Raw genomic sequence first — 12,615 nt, forward strand, 5'->3', positions numbered from 1 at the left:
TATTTGTGGCATTTTGGTCTCGTATTATAGATGAGAAATCTTGACTTGTTGCTCTGATTTTTTGAAAAAGTTTTCTCCCCCCCTGAATAGTCTGGGTCCTCCAGGTTGCTTTTTAAATAATTTGTTTGTTTTGGCCTGTCTTCCATGTTAGAGGTTCTCCTCACAGGTTGGTAATGTTTCGTTGTGTGCTCATGATTAATAGTACAGGACTAAAAAGCTTCTTGAAAGCTGAGCATTTTAGCAATGTCAAATTTGAGGTTTATTGTGGGGAACCTGGGTGGGCCATTAATTGGGTTGTTTAAACTCCCTAGAGAAGTGTTCTAGTCTCCTTTCTGGAGGGGAAAGTTCTAGCTGCCTGTCTTCTGCCACTAAGAAAAGGGCTGTGGAGGTGGAAGGTGGATGTCTCAGTGCCTTGCATATTATATGCACAGTTACTTAATCTTCTTGTTTTCAGTAGGTTTCCCATGATCTCAGTTGCTTGGGGTCCTCCCAATTCAAAGACCATCTGTTTTACCCTTTCCAGACTTCAATGGGAGTGGTGGAAGTGGAAGTGGGCAGAAGTGAGGGGCATCACTCAGCACAGTGGAACAGGGGAAGACATGTAGGTATCTAACCATTTCTCAAATAGCTTTTATCCAATCCTCCATTTCTCATTATTTTAGATTTCCACCTGTCGCTCCACTGTCTTCTGGCTTGTATTGTTATTCTTACCTTTGTTCTTTAGACCGCTTTTGAGATTTTCTCCTTATCACAGGTTTTAAGCAATTTGGTAATGTTATACTTTGGTATCATTTCTTTTTGTTTCTTGATCTTGGGGTTCATTGAACTTGGTTCTCTGAATTTACAGGAGATGAATGAAGAAAGACAAGTGAGAAAATTCTGAAGACAAACTTTCAAGTTTAGTTGCCATTGTCTCTTCTCCTCTTCTTCCCAGTCCTTTGGGTTCATTTCTTTTTTATAAAAAGGTCAAATTAGTTGCATTTGTTTAATATGCAGTCTTACCTTGGAACATCCTATTCAAGATGTACCTTTGAATGGGAAACTGTCAGCTGCTTTCAGAAGACAAATCTTAAGCTAATGGTGCACCAGCATCTGGTGTAGAAAGTTTACTTAGCTGTGAAGAGGGATTTATTTTGGGGGCTAAAAGGTAAAAATATCAATTAAAATTTTCTTGTTTGGGGTATAGATATCACAACTAAGATCTCATTCTTGTGTGGTAGTTTTCTATCCAGACCCCCAAGTGAATTTTGAAAATTAAGGCAAAGTATAATATTTTAATGCAGTGAAAAAGTTCACCGAGGACTAAGTATATGTTTTAATGCAGTGAAAAAGTTCCCCAAGAACTAACTGCAGGCTTGTAAACATCTAAGTAAAGATGTTCAGAACTCTGTGATTAATACAGTTGACTCATAACCAGGGTCAAGTTGTTGATTTTTACAACTACTACAGCAAAGTGAAGTGCTAGAGGCTTTTATCATGACCAGAATGGTCTGCCTTGTCACCCCAGTGTAGGGGAGGGCAAAGTTTATAATTAGCCGGAGTGGAGGATCAGCTTCAATTTACATCAGTCATACTGAAGGCAAAGAGTAAAACAGTTCCTTCTCTCTGCATTTTATACCTGGGATAAAGCAGAAAAAAATGCACTGTCAATCAAAGCAGAAAGGGAGTTGTCGTTACTTCTAACCTATTTTATCAACAATAAAGAGATGTCAGCATTTTAATTATCAATGTTATTTAAAAATGTCTAGATGATATGTAGCTAAAATTTAAGGGGATATTCTGTAAGTAAAGTTGGGTGAATAGAAGTTTTTATGATCATTTGAGAGGGATGTGTGTATAAATGATGTAGACGGTGGGATGGATGAGATGAGAGGCTGAATTTTACCATGAAGTTTCTAGAGGCTCCTCTTCAATTATATTCTCATTTGTATCTTTGCAGTGTGGGATTATATAATATATTTCTGGTGCTCATTCCCATCCTTCAATTTAAAGTTAAAAAACATGTAACTAATCTAAAAAGGATATCTGTGGGGTCACTTCCACATTTGTCATAGTGGTATTTGGTGTTTAAGTATGGCTCTTGGGAATTTGACTACAAGTTAAAAGAACCATTTGTATTTCTCACTTCACCCAGAGGAATAGTAAACCATACTCTAACTTCTGAAGTCTGTTTCAAAGTCAAATGCTTTCCTTTGAGAGTAGTTTGCTGCTCACTTATAAAACTGGAAAAGGGCATTTCAGTCAATGCTTTATTCTCAAGTCTGGAGCTGAGGCTGAGTAGGTGGCTACCAACAGGGATGATTTAAGGGACCCTCAGAAGGCCCTTCTATCAAAACATATCTCCCTGAAAGAAGCCTATATATTGCTCCCTACTTTTTTGAAGTTTCAAATTCTGCCTATTACAGATTCACCTAGATTACAGTGTCCTCTTTTAAAATAAAACTATCCCAGGGAGGGTTAAGTAGTCTGTTAATCAATCGTTCACAATCCAGTGTGGCTTAGTTTAATTAAATTGCTTTCCTCTAGTTAATAGAAGTTTTGATGGGGGTCAGGAAGAGAGAAAAGGGAAGGAATTGAGTCCCTGGGGTTCTTCAGTGTAAGGCAAGCCTGAGCAGAGGGCACTAAAGTGGGCTCACTTTTGACACCCAAAGGGCAGCATGAGGGCACTGCAGAATGGGATTGGAAAGATGGCAGTGGGAGCTAGGAGATGAATGAGGAAAGAGAAGTGGGAAAGTGCCAAAGACCAACTTGCAAATTTGAAATGTAGTTGAAATATTGTGGGCCATTTCTTTTTCTATAATAGAAGCTTTTAAGTAAGTATCATTGGGTACTATGGAAAAATGGCTTTGTATTTTTGCTTGGAATTTGGGTTACGTCTTGTGTGACATACGTCTTAATATTTTGGGAAAGAGAGTATAGACTGTTAAAAACAGACAAGCTGTGTTAGAATGATGTCATAAAACATGTATAGTGCTATTACATTTTATTCATTAAGGGGTTTGATATTTAAACAATGAGATGTTTAATTCAATTAAACATTATTAATTAAACTTCTATCAACTAGAAGAAAGCAGTTTAATTAAACTATTTTTATTTTAAACTTCAGAGAATAAATAATCAGGGTTATGAGACAAATTATTGTCAAAAGCAAAGCAATTTCAAGATTACTCAGTAAAGCACTTCTGCATCTGTTGATTGAAAGAAATTTCTTTCAGAGATGTATATTTTTCTTTGTATTTTGCTATGTAGCAGGGATAATGCAATGTAGTGTGCCCTTGATAGGTTTGAAAAATAGTTTCACTTAAGCAGGTGTTCTACTTTTTTTAAAGCTTGCTCTAAACTGTAAAGCCTTTGAAATATAGTCTATTTATTTTAGGAATTGTTAGGCTTAATTGTCTTATAGAACAGCGTATGTGAGTAGAAAAGCAAGCTAGCTTATATTCTTGGTTAATCACGCCAATGGGAAACTGACAGTTATACTAGAGTCCAGGCACCACTTACCGCTTTTGGGCTTTTACCTTAATTTCAGATATATTACCAAGGAGGAAATAAATGATCTCGTTCATACCAGTTTGGCAAAATCAGATCTGGAAGGTCAGAAGCTACATCTTCATATGTAATAGCTAGGGTGACCATATGATTTATCATCAAGACCAAATCCAGATAGATCTGAGATCGAAAGGTGAATTTCAAAATAATTTAAATGTTATCTGTCTGTTCTTTATCCATGCTCAGTTTCAACTTTATCCTTTCAATTGACCTCTCTTTAAGTTCAGTGCTCTTTTCTTCTGCAATCTGACCTTAAGTCCACCCAAAGAATTTTTAAATTTCAGGTATTGTACTTTTCAGTTTTAGAATTTCCCTTTAGTTCTTTTTTAGAGTTTCCGTTTATCTCCTGAATGCTCTATCTTTTCAACCATTATATCATGCTTCTGTTGAATATATATTCTCTTGATTATGAGTTTTTTGTCTCTTTGCAGGTTTTGTAGCTAAAAAAAATTGTATCCTGTACATTGTTTTCCAAAGAATAATAGAGGATGAAATATCTATATCTATCTTAACTTCTTAATTTAACTTTTTCTTTTTACTCCATGATTTTCTTGACTTTATCTTACAGTTCTTTCATTGAATTTTAATTTTAGTAATTATACTTTTAATTTCCCCTAAAATCTTGTTCTCTAATTACTCCCTTCCCCTCCGCCCCCAGAAGCCTGTTTTTATTACATCGATGCAATCTTCCTTAGACTTTCTCTTCTGCTATTGATTTTCTTCAGATGTCTGGTGATGCATGGGTGTTCATTCTTACTTGTTCATGGGGGAGTTTGATTAACATAACTCACCAGCATAGCTTTCCCTTGCCATTGTGTACCTCTGTTTCCCCTGAATGAGAGAGTTGTGCATAAACTATGTGTATTTAAATAGGCACGTTGACTGGTAGATAGGCTTAAGTTTAAGATGTCTACTCTGTATAGACAGATAGTCTGGTGCATTCCTTTGGAGTGTAACTCTTCCAAGAAAAATCATTTAAATTCTTTACAGATGGGCTGTGTCATATGGTATTTCTGCCAGTTGTCTGAAAGTGAAAGTGGGAGGGATTTACCCAGCTGTTCAGTAGTCAGTCCTTTATTCAAATACCCTCAGTACTGCTGTACAACCAGCTCTTGTCTTCCACGCCTCCAGCTTGTGTTAGAGCCTGTCTGGGTTCTCTTTTAGGCAAAACAGACCCACGTTCTGTGCAGTTCTCGTCTGCTGTCCCAGGCTTTGTCTTCACACATATTGTCACCACAATAATCCCATCTGTGTCCTGTCTTCTCTAAATCCCTTAAACATTGTAGAACACTCAAGAGTGTACTGTCCACTCTGCTTTCCTACCTAATTCACTTTTTGTTATATTCCCTTGTGTACATTTTTAGATTCATTTCAGTGTAATTTGAGAGGGAGAAAGGTAAATGTTTGTGCTCAGGCTGCCATCCTGCCTCAGTAGTAGCATGCATTTTGAATATTATCTTGTGTTTTAAATGTTTATACTTTTCCTTTTTTTGGTTTTTAAAGAATTTTAGGGGCATTGAAAGCAGGTTTAAGTATTGTAAAGGCTTTTCCCCCTCTTTCTTTATCTCTTGTAGGTTCTGTCATAGACTCAATACTGGACAGACCCAGTAAATACTCGTTGAATGACTAATTCTTAAAACCCAGTAACATGAAACCATAACTGAAACTATTATAACAGAGCCTGTGAAAGATTTGCTGTGGCAAAACTATGTTCCGACAAAAGTAGTAAAACTAGAAACCAACTTATCCATATTTAAAACAATATATGCTTTAAATGAATTTTACTTAAAACATTCTTTAGTTTTGCCAGATTTTATAGTTAGGAAGCAGGAAAGGATAGACGGAGTGGGTTAGAAGTGGTGAAATTAGAGGGAAGACCCAGTAGGAGGAGTAAAGTAGAACTGACAGAGAGTGGGGAAAGAGGTCCCAAAAGGTAAAGAGTAAAGAAGGAAAATATCTGGTCTGCTGCCTTGTGCTTCCTTCAACGTGGAAGAAACTTCAAGGTAGCTCTGACCTTGAACACTTAGAACTCAAAACTATGAGTTTCTCTAAATGATCTTGGGTATAAATGCTGTGGATTCATTCGTTTCCCACAGTGAGAAGGTAGCTATTTTTCTATCAGTGGAGTGTTTATGTGAACTAGTAAGGAGATGCAAACCTCTCTTAACACTTTTTAATTAGGCTGAAATTCCATCAAGGGATTTCTGCTGACCTCATAAATAATGAATGTAAAATTCAATTTTCCAAAGTCACAGGTGCCCAGTCAAGGATATAGATAATTTATGTGTCTTTTCAGGATAGTCTTGTGCATGCGAACATTGTTCCAGTGCTGAAATGCGTGGGGCCCAGTGTAGAGCCTGCTTTTATACCGTGTTTGAAAACTTCTGAGAGCCTTTGTTTCCCTGAACACTTCAGAGACTAGTCAGGTGCGTTACTGCCTGACTCACTATAATTTTGCAGCATTGCTTGTATTTTTCATGACTTGGCTTGATTGTTTCTTTACTCTCTAGAAAGGATCTAGTAGAATAAAAAGAGTAAGCATGCTAGCCAATTATGGCTTCTGTTTATAAACACGTTGAGTAATAGAAGAAGTAACTGACAATGGGTTAAAGACAAAAGTTGAGATTAATGATATGTTAAATTTTTCTGTTGTTTGAAAATCACCTGTGGTGCATTTTGGGAAAATTGGGCAGAAAATATTTTAAAAAACCTCCTTGCTTCTCGTGGCTGTCTAGCCTTCCAATGATGAATTGGCCTAAACATGTAGCTTTATGAAAATTACAATATGGCTCTTTTAATTGTAACACTCTGCAGTTAGCGTTACATAATACAAAGTGCTCCTGCTTGAAAATTTTATATGTAATTTTAACCTTGTGGAATTACACTGTAATTGTATTAATAGTCTTACATTATCAGAAGTCAGTTTAAAAATGTGTATTTTCATTTTTATGTATGGTAAAATTTTCTCAAGTGAATTAAAATGATCTTTTTTTTTTTTGATTGGCACCTGAGCTAACATCTGTTGACAATCTTTTTTTTTAATTTATTTTTCTTCTTCTCCCGGAAACCCCCCAAGTACACTGTTGTATATTCTAGTTGTAGGTCCTTCTGGTTGTGTTATGTTGGATGCCACTTCAGCATGGCTTGATGAGTGGTACTAGGTCCGCACCCAGGATGCACACCAGTGAAACCCTAGGCTGCTGAAGCTGAGTGCGCAAACTTAACCACTCAGCCATGGGGCCGGCCCCCAGTTAATCTTTTTATTGAATAATAAATATGGGCTTCCCTCTGATGTAATTAATGCAATGTAAACTATTCAGTAGAGAACAGAAATTTTAAATCATACATAAAAAAGTGGCTAAGAGTATTTCATTACCAAACCAATTCTGCTGTTTCCGTAGACTTATGGAAAATGTTATTCACCTCTTGGGGAAATGTTTGGCAGAAAGCTGAGTTTTGCTTGGCATCCCGATGTTTGCATCAGTTTAGTCTCTGGTTAGCCTGTTCTTGATGTCAGTTGTGTACACATTCTCTTCACGTTGTGGAAGAAAAAACAACTCTAGTTCTCAACCCATATTATTTTTTCTACTGATATTTAATCTCTGTGTTGAGTTTAAGATTTAGGATTCCAGTGTGATAGTTTAAATGTGTACTGTTTGCAGTAATGACAATTTCGAAGTGATTGAGAGGGATTCTGGAGTTTCCCTTCTTATTCTATTATAGGCTCTTCATTTAAACATCCCCATGGTGTAAAATAAGGACATCGTATGAAGTATGGTTATGTTTCTGATGTGCAATGAACTTTTTAGAATTCTCAGTTATTCAATAGCATGACTGCAGAATACATATTAAAACATTTTCTAGGTAAAAAATAGGATAATTGGAGTCGATGAAAGAAAGATGATGAAAAGCAACAGAAGACAGTAATAAAATTTCATCAATAAATAGTATTACCTACAACAGCTATTTATATTTAATGAAATATCAAGCATAAATCTCATTATTAAGCCTTTTGTTGGAAATTCTGGTGCCTGAATAAAATTATTTGCACTTTATTTTGCTTTGCTTTTTAAATACTGAAGGTTTGATTATCGAAAGTAACCATTGTTCTTTCTAAAAAGAAGTCAATGGTCTAAGATGTAAGAGAATATTAAGTAGTATAAATTCATAATACTTATCTTCATGTTAATACTGAGATGATACCTTTAAAAGATAAAGCCCATTAAAATTGGATGATTGAGTTACATACCTCAAGTCATCAGATTTTATTAGCGTAAATGTATAAGAGCTAGATTTGGTGTCTATTTAACTGATACTAGAGGGAAGTGGATGTGCATATGAGTGTATGCTTTTCCTTGGCATGCAGCCTGACCCCTGGGTTATCTCAGAGTGGAATTTATAGTTGCTGAGCTGTGTTGCTTCACTGTCACTTTTGATATTATATTACAATTTCAGCCTATGTTCTCGGGAGAATTGCATTCTTAATTATGCAAGGACCCTCCCACTTAGTCTTTAATTTATCTTTTAATTTGGAGACAAGATTATCATTGTCTAATTACCCCCACAAGTTATATCATACGAGTTATTCATTCCACTAACACTTAGGATTTCTTGCATCAGAGAGCACATTTTATTTGAGTTTATCCTTTTATGGTACCTGATCCATAGTAGAGGTTATACTTAAGTGATTTTATTGACAGGACTCTTTAATTAAATTCAAAGCATCATTCACCTTCTTTCCAAATGTAAATCGTATATTTGAATGGTGGTGGGCCTTGGGAAGGAAATGTGCATTTATAATTGCCTACTATGTAATTTTTTTAATCTCCACAATTAATCTATGGTATGGTTAGTTTAGGTTATTATTATTCCTACTAGAAAAATGAAGATACTAAGATTTAAGAGATTAGATAACCAGTTCAAAGTTATATAGGGTAGTAAAATGTGGAAACTGGATTTGAAGCTAGGTTTTCTGACTCCAAAGACTTTGCTGTCAACCACTAGCATAAGACAACCCTCTGAAAAGCCGATGGATTCCTGGGAGATATTATACATAAGTAAGGCGTTGGTTCTGTAGATTCAGTGGTGAGTAAAAGTAAACACAGTTCCTTCTCTCGTTAAGTTTGCAGTCTCATTGGAGAAGATTGATAGTTTTCAAATATTATATTAATATTGAAAGTACAACTACAACTGTGATAAATGCTCTGAAAGAAGAGAACACAGCTCTCTTGGCCCGAGTAGCGTTAACTGAAGAATATTGAGCTGAGATGGGAAGGAAGAGTAGGAATTAACCGCTGAGCAATGATGGAGGAGCATTTCAGAAGGAAGAGCAAGTGCAGAGACCCTGTGGAAGGAGAAAGCGTGATGCTTTAGAGATGGAAAGGTAGGACAGAATAGTTGAGGTGAAGAAGAAAACCGAGGGTTGTAGTCTTGAGAGTCTGGGGAGGGGTGCAAATAAGACTGGCTTTTTAAAGGTGTTTTTCTTCCTACACCAAGGACAATGGGAAGCCATGAAGGATTTAAATCAGCCTATGGCATTATTAGATTTGTGATTAATTGGGGTAAGCATTTATCAGAATATCATATGGTTAAGCTCTTTAGAGACTTCCAAAGATATGGAAGACATTTTTATTGTCAAGTTTTGTTGAGTACACTTGCAAGAGCCCTCTAGTTGGGTTTCTGTTCACCCTTTGCTTGCAACCTGCTAACATTTTAGTGAGATTTTCTGAGATTTCCAGCAGAGTTAATATGTGTGAATGTCCTCTCTAGAGCTGTAAAGTGCCGTGTATTAGGCAGTTTGGTAAGCTGTAGCTTGGTATTCAGTATCAATCCAAAGTAATTAGTCTATTTTCACCCAATTTGATGGATAATAGATAGCTTTCTTCTTTCTGACATCTCAACTTCTCTTCTGGTAAAGAGCACAGATTTACTTCTTAATGGTAGAACTGAACAGGCATATGAGGGTCATAATCTGAGTACTAAAAAGGCATCTTTGATGGTAGAGGTGAGGTCCAGATCTAGAAGTTTGCAGGGAGGGGGAATATACCAGAGGAAGATAGGTGAACATCTGTCTTCCTATTTATATATGAGAGGAAGATAGGTGAACGTCCAGTAAGAGGGAGCCATGGATCCCCTAGCAATAGTCTAAGGCACACCTTAAACTAATGTCACATAACTTTTGTTCTTAATCATGCCCTGGGGTGTTAAACAAAAAATGCATAAACACACAACCATTTATCAATTTCTAGACAGATTCTATTATGGCACAGAGAGAGAGAGAGAGCACAATCACAGTACATTGCTCCTGGTTATTTATGTTCTCTAGACCTCCTGTGAGGGCAGGTGTTCAGATGATAGGTCTCAGGAGGGATACTGGTAAGCTACTCTCACCTCATTGGATGGGGAAAGCCTGGGATCAGAGGAGTGTGGGAATAGACAATAGTTACAACGTGAGGACAATGACGATGTCTATATCCATGGCACCTAGCACAATGTGTAGAAACTAGCAGGTGCTCAATAAAAATTTATTGCAAGAATGAATGAATGAAGTGGAGGTGATTCAGGGTTGAGGGCATAGCAAAAAGGAAACTCAGGAACAAGGAAGCCTTGGAACTTTCAATACAATTGGAGTTTTTATTTTGAGGAATGCAGCAAGAATCCAGTTATTAGGCCCAGGGAACAAAGTCAATAAGGGGCCAACAGCAAGGCTGAATCAATACAGAATTGCTGATCTGGGGTCCCTAAATTTTTCATGATTAGAAATCTTGGTGTAGGACTGAGTTTGTAGGGGAATGAGAGGTCTCAGATTTAAGAATTAGAGGAATGAGGGAATAAGTCATCATAGTAGCAGACCTCTTCCTCAACTGATTTTTCTGGTTGAATCAGTAAAAGTTTTTATTTGTTTTTGTTTTCTCATTGTTTTGTTTTGCTTTTTGCTTATGTTAGATACTTTTGTATCTGCCTTAAACTTCACTCATTGAGCTGGTGCAGCAAATAGTTATGAATCTGAACAAGTTTTTCTCTTTTATGTTTTCACCTCGTTCAGGCTAATAGTATTTAACACAGAAGGTTTTGGTAAGGAAATGGGTTTCTTTTTTCTGACATGTTTTAACAGATGGGAACATGAAAGTTTCTGATGGGTATTTTAACAAATGAATTGTAGACAACCCAAAATGAGAGGATATTAGTCTCATAGTGTTTTTATAGAGACTGCTGTTTGATCTGTATATGATATGGGTGTTAGCCTTGATAGTGAAAATCCAAGTTTCTGATATCAAATATTTCTTTTTTCACCTTTTAGTAGTATTTTTCTCTCTTTCCTTAGAGAACTGCATGTCATCTATTTTCAGTCTATGTGGTTTGAGTATATCTTCAGGAGAGGGTATAACCCACTCCTGACCAAAGAAAACATGTGTGGCCCAAGCCAAGGCCTTCAGAACCAATGATATTTATCCATGGACCTTTGCTAAAATTAAGTCAATCAGAATGTACTGAGCTCTGACAAAGTAAGCCTAGAACTGTTGGAAGCCATCTTTTTCCTTGTATATAGGGATCATGCTGGGGATGCAGCCAACATAGATAAGGGCTGAGAGATGGAAAGAGAGAAAATGAGTCCTGGTGAAATTTTCAAGCACCTCAATCCAGCCATGCCTGAAATGTTTTACTTTGGACTTTTTAGCTTCTTGAGCCTGTAATTCCCCTTTTGTTGACCTCAAGTTTTAGTTTATTCTCTGAAACTTGCTACAGAAAGAGATCCAGTTTTCTTTGCTTATGGAAGGCAGGCAATACAAAATTAGTAAATGGTGCATATTAAACAGTGATAGAGGATGAAATAAAAATTAAATTTTATCAAATGCCAAATTATATATATTTGGAATGAATAAAATGAGACTGTGTAAGTGGGGTTAGTTTAAGGTAACATTGATATAGGAATAATTGATACAAAGGACCTTATTGGCTTGATGAGCTATTTTTTTAATCAATGGCTCTTTTTTACAGTAGTATATTTTGCTTTTTAGTAAAAAAAAGACACTTTTCAACATTTGTATGAATTAGGATGTTTATCTCTTGATCTGAATTCTTGCCCTTTTCTGTACTACATGATTCTAAATTTGAGCAGATATTTGCCTGAGAAGTATCAGTTACCAGAAAGCTATTTATCATGACCTGCAGACTAAAATGCTGATCATTACAGCCAGTTCTTTAATGAAGAAGAAATATAGATGCTAATACAATGCTTCACTTCTATATTTTTAAAACTAGATTACTAAGGGCGTGAACCCAGTGAAATATGCTGAGGACACATGCCAAATTGGAGCTAAAAGCCTGGGGATTATATGGAGGGTTTGTCAGTGAAAATATGGAATATAGAGAAAATACTCAAAGGATTCATTTCACTCTCTTCATTCAGTTTCCAGCAGAAAAATTAAGTAGACAAAAAATATGGAACCATTGGAATCATCTGCTTCTTTTCAAATCAGCTTTGTGTGGTTTACATTGAAAAATTTCCGGGGCCGGCTCCATGGCCGAGAGGTTAAGTTCGTGTGCTCCGCTGCGGCAGCCCAGGGTTCGGATCCTGGGCACGGACATGGCACCACTCGTCAGGCCACGTTGAGGCAGCGGCCCGCATCCCACAACTAGAAGGACCTGCAACTAAGATATACAACTGTGTATGGGGGGTTTGGGAAGATAAAGCAGAAAAAGAAAAAAAGAAAAAAAGAAAAATTTCCTTAGGGAAAATGCAGTTGGTAAATTCTGATTTATTCAAATGGATAAATGATAATATGACAGTGGGTATTTTCATTGAACAATAATATAAATTTATTAGTCATTTAGGAGGTTTTGCTTTAAAGGAGTCTAAATATAGCTTGGCAATTTAAAACTCATCTTAAAATTGTCTATAGGATATGAATTTTAATATGATACACCTGAGAATTTTTTACATTTACTGAATCAGCTTACTGATTTCCTTGTTTAAAATCTGAAGCCAGAGGATAATCACTTTTAAGGACGTGGTGGGGGATGTGATTTCCACTGCATCTACGGTAACATATTTAAAGAACAATT

General features: G+C 36.4%; 1 protein-coding gene across 5 annotated transcripts in view; it reads left to right on the forward strand.

The window, feature by feature from the left end:
- Nucleotides 1-12,615, forward strand: part of IQCM (IQ motif containing M) — a 417,332-nt gene that overhangs the window by 19,430 nt on the left and 385,287 nt on the right. The window lies entirely within an intron of this gene.

This window comes from Equus przewalskii, chromosome 2 (genome assembly GCF_037783145.1).
Source record: "Equus przewalskii isolate Varuska chromosome 2, EquPr2, whole genome shotgun sequence".
NCBI classification, from domain to species: Eukaryota; Metazoa; Chordata; class Mammalia; order Perissodactyla; family Equidae; genus Equus; species Equus przewalskii.